General features: G+C 41.3%; 1 protein-coding gene across 2 annotated transcripts in view; it reads left to right on the plus strand.

The window, feature by feature from the left end:
- The window catches only part of spsb1 (splA/ryanodine receptor domain and SOCS box containing 1), a 92,237-nt gene that overhangs the window by 26,913 nt on the left and 60,671 nt on the right, over positions 1-4,653 (plus strand). Inside the window, exon 2 of one of the 2 annotated variants that reach the window (XM_043676174.1) lies at positions 2,581-2,755. The exons of the other annotated variant lie outside the window; for it this stretch is intronic. The gene's annotated coding sequence lies outside the window, so the exon portion shown is untranslated. The remainder of the gene's footprint in view (positions 1-2,580; positions 2,756-4,653) is intronic. 2 annotated transcript variants of the gene reach the window in all.

The raw sequence follows: 4,653 nt of genomic DNA on the forward strand, positions 1-4,653 counted from the left end.
AAACTTGAAAGGATTCAGAAAAGATTTACAAGGATGTTGGCAGGGTTGGAGGATTTGAGCTAAAGGGAGAGGCTGAACAGGCTGGGGCTGTTTTCCCTGGAGCATCGGAGGCTGAGGGGTGACCTTAGAGGTTTGCAAAATTGAGGGGCATGGATAGGATAAATAGGCAAAGTCTTTTCTCTGGGGTCGGAGTCTAGAACTAGAGGGCATAAGTTTAGGGTGAGAGGGGAAAGATATAAAAGAGACTTAAGGGGCAAGTTTTTCACGGATGGTGGTACGTGTATGGAATGAGCTGCCAGAGGAAGTGGTGGAGGCTAGTATAGTTGCAACATTGAAGAGGCATTTGGATGGGTATATGAATAGGAAGGGTTTGGAGGGAAAGGGGCCGGGTGCTGGCAGGTGGGACTAGATTGGGTTGGGATATGTGGTCGGCATGGACGGGTTGGACCGAAGGGTCTGTTTCCGTGCAGTACATCTCTATGACTCTATATGGTCAGTGAGTGAGAGATTGTTCTAGGATTGCAGGATGCTGAATGTGATGAAGGGTATGCAGCAACTCCTGTCTAGGGATGGGGAAGCTTCATCTAGCACTGAGCTCAAGAAACTGAACAGCTACTGGCAAGTAAAGGATGTGCAATCAGTGGTTGGCAAACTGCAGCCCCTGCTGACCGTTTAGTGATGCATGCCAGACCATGAGTCACATGACCATACTCCATCTCCATCTGAAACAAACCTCTTGTCCAGGTTTAGTGTCATGTCTTATTTTGACACCACCTTTTTCATGGAACATTTTATGTTTTATATAGTTCTTCTAACATGGCTTGGCTTGGGTTCTGACTTTATTAATTTGATGCCCAGGTTTCATGACCCTTCGCTTCCACAGATTATCTTCAGCAGCCTTTGGGGAGCATGTGTTTTGATCATTCTGGCCCCAGCTGAAGCTTGGAAAATGAATTTTGGAACTTTTGTGTTTAGTCTGTCTCTCGCATGAGATGTTTGTATGTGCAACACTACCCTTCGTCAATCCCCACCTTGCATTGCAACATGCAAGCTGAGATGTTCTGAGCGGGATAGGCAATTTAAAATATTTGGAGCGCTTTTATTCTGAATTTGAACTTTGGCTTGTTTCATGGTTGAGGTTCAGCAGTAACTGGACAGACTAATTGGAGCAAAACATTTCATGGATAATATCCTTTTTTTCGGGATTAGGAGCAGTGGTGTGGCCCTGGTGTTATAAGATGACTTGTTCTTGCCTCCAAATGATAGTAAACATTTTTTTCACATGGGTTATGGAATTTTAAATTAATATTTAGCTCCTACAAAATTCCTCAAGTCTTTTTTTTTGAGGAGAGGATTGTGGAAAGCTGCCCAAGTTGTCATGCCTTGTGATGGAATTCCGACTCCAGTATGTTCCAGGAATTGTTGTTTTGTCATACATGTGTAAGCTTTATTTTTAGAGTTCATTTTCTTTTTGAAAGCGTTCTGAAGTTAACTATTTCAAGTCTTTATAGCGATTGCATTAATTAGAAGTTACTTTTTTTTAAAAAACAATCTCCAGCTAGAGCAATGGATCATAGGACTCTGTCATTGTCATTGTCATTGTCATTGTCATTGTACCATGAATTACCCACAGTGGAAAAACTTCCTTCTTTTTTGCATCCTTGTGAATTTTTGTGCTGTGGCAGCTCTGCATTTATACTTGTAAATATTGAAAAATGAGTTAACTGTGAAATAATATTCATTTGGTTTGCTGATCAGCATGCTGAGGACAGACTATGTAGGTCACCACCACCACCACCTGTTTTATTGAGTTTTACCATTATCATTCTTATTCTGAAGTTTGTTCTAATTTTTTTAGTTCTGTTGGCATGGGAGATGTTCTGTTTTGCACCATCTATAACCTCTGCAAGAAATGATATGATAGAGGTGCTGATGTTGGACTGGAGTGGATGGTCAGTAGTCAACTGACACCAGGTTGTCGTCCAACAGCTTGCTTGAAAGCAAGGTGTCAAAGGGACTATATAACCTGGTGCTGTGTGACTTCGAACTCTGTTCAAGACCAGTAACTATATCTATTCCAGGTTTAATCCTATCCCTTTGCTTCTCCCCCCACCCAATCAAAATTACATCTTTACACCAAATTCCAAAGTCCAAGACCAAGATCATGTTGTGAATTTTGAGAACACTTCGAGTATAGGTGACAGGTTTTAATTATGCTGAAAAATTTGTAGCTGAACCAAAACCTGCACCTAATTCAACTTCAATTTCTGTTGCTATTTCTGCACACCACGTTGCAGCCCATGTGCAGTTCATGGAATCAACATTGTTCAGAATTCAACCTTGTTTTGAACAATCAAATTTGCAAGTGATGCAAATGTAGCTAAACTTGACTGGCAACTGTTAAGTAATTGGGGTGGTATAAACTAAATGCATAGTCTCACATATCCAGCAATCTGTTTTGGACTGGGTCACTGCAGATGAAATGTAGGTGTAGATTTTTGTTTTGGTCTGTATGTTGTGGGTTGCTACGAACATGGTATTTCCTTTAGTTCTAACTGAGTTATTTTGGTTTTGTTTTAGAAACAGTAATTCGACGGGAAATTTTAGTATAATTGAACTTCAACTCTAACACGTCAACACCACCAGTTTCTAAAGGGGTTTCAAGAAGACACCTGTAGATACTTTTTAAAGTAAAACCTGGTCAGAATTGATATTTGAGCCAGTGGGAGTCTAACGTGGAGCTTTTGGCACGGAGGTAAGGGTGCTATCATGGCACAACTTTGATTTGATTTATTGTGGTCCCATCTACCTAGGTACAGTGAAAAGCTTTGTTTTGCAAGCAGTACAGAAAGATCATCAAGCGAGGCATTCAAGCTTATGACTGCACAAAAGCAAAACTAACATTAGAAATGTGCCCTTCAAGAGGAGACCTCAAATACTGGCCAGTAATGGCTTCTGCTCCAGTGTACAGACAATGTTTCAAAATTTGTGGATGATCCATATGTTGTGAAGATGATAATGTAGAACTTGATAAGGCGTTAACATAAACTGATGGAATGATCAAGAAGTAGCAGATAAAATTTTATTGCAGAGAAGTGATTCACCTTGGCAAGAATTTTTCAATGATCTCTTCAAAAGATTGACCTGTTCGGTGATGTCCTTGCACAGGTGGGACTTGAACCAAGGCCACTTGGCTCAGTAGGGGGCTCTGCCACTGCATCATTAAGAGATACTCTAGAATGAGCGTTTTTAAAAGTGAAATTATTCTAGTGGGTGCAGGAATAGAGATTCCTGTATATACAACTAGGAATTGTGACTGGGCTGGCTGAGGTAATTAATTAATGTAGGGATTAATGTTCTGGCACAGTGAGTTTACCTAACTCTGGGTTAGAATGTCACCGGGTCAAGTCCCACCTTCCCTGAATGTGTATGATATTAACTTGTCCAAGCATCTGTCTGTCTCTCAACTAAGGAATTCATCATTCTGCAAAAAAAACTTTCATTTGTTCTCCCCTGGAATATTGCATAGTTCTGTGTTCTGCAGATTGGGGAGGATGTGGAAGCATTAGAGTGCAGAAAAGATTGCCTGTGCTGAAGAGAAATTTTAGATTGGATAAGCAGGGGCTGTACTTCCTCTATTTTGACACAAATCATGTGGGGCCTTGACCTGAGGTGGAATGAGACTCTCCCTTCCCCCGGGTGGAAGGGTTGAGAACCACCCACTGTTACTCCAGAAGAAGCAATAGTGATTTTGAGGATTTGTAGTGCTTACATATCTTGACCCTTTTTTTTTGTCTGGTGGAAGTGGGTTCGACTAAGGCTTTCCACAAGAATTGGATAACCTGAAATGAATTTCAAGTCAAAAGGCAGGGGAGTGGCACAAGTTGAATTCCTCCTTCAGAGGGCTAGCATTGACAGTGAGGGACTTAGTGGCCTCCTTCTGTCTAGAATTATTATAACCTTTCACCGCATTGATCATAACATTAATGGGACACCCATTCTTTGACTGAGACTTTCTATTGTATTCACCCCAAAAGGATAGACAAGGCCTTTGATTTATCATCTAATCTCTCAACAATGTCTCTCCAATAGGGCAACAGTATTCTGGAATCGCATCAAAGTCAGCATCAGTGGATTGTGTTGAGGTTTTTGGATTGGAATTCTCAGTTAGCTGAAGTTGCTACTTTTTGTAAAGCCTCTCACGTATACTTGTGGCACACCACTCACCACATCCTCAGTCTGAGAGACTTCCTTTGGACCCTGTCTATGAATATGATATTCTCTTCGATTTTTAATCAGCCCTTTTTTGTGGTATTTTTATCAGATGCTTCCTAAAGTGTACACAAACCCATACCCCCACTGTACTTGCTATCTAGCTCTGTAGGTTCAGGTTGTAAGTTTGCTCGCTGAGCTGGAAGGTTTGTTTTCAGACATTGTCACCACGCATAACATCACTGAGCCTCTGAAGAGTTGGCGTTCTGTCCCGATTTAGACAATAGGTGCAGGAGTAGGTCATTCAGCCCTTCAAGCCTGCACCGCCATTCAACATGATCATGGCTGATCATTCCTAATCAGTATCCTGTTCCTGCCTTATGTCCATAACCCTTGATTCCACTATCTTTGAGAGCTCTATCCAACTCTTTCTTAAATGAG

The sequence above is a fragment of the Chiloscyllium plagiosum genome, chromosome 34 (genome assembly GCF_004010195.1).
Source record: "Chiloscyllium plagiosum isolate BGI_BamShark_2017 chromosome 34, ASM401019v2, whole genome shotgun sequence".
Classification (NCBI taxonomy): Eukaryota; Metazoa; Chordata; class Chondrichthyes; order Orectolobiformes; family Hemiscylliidae; genus Chiloscyllium; species Chiloscyllium plagiosum.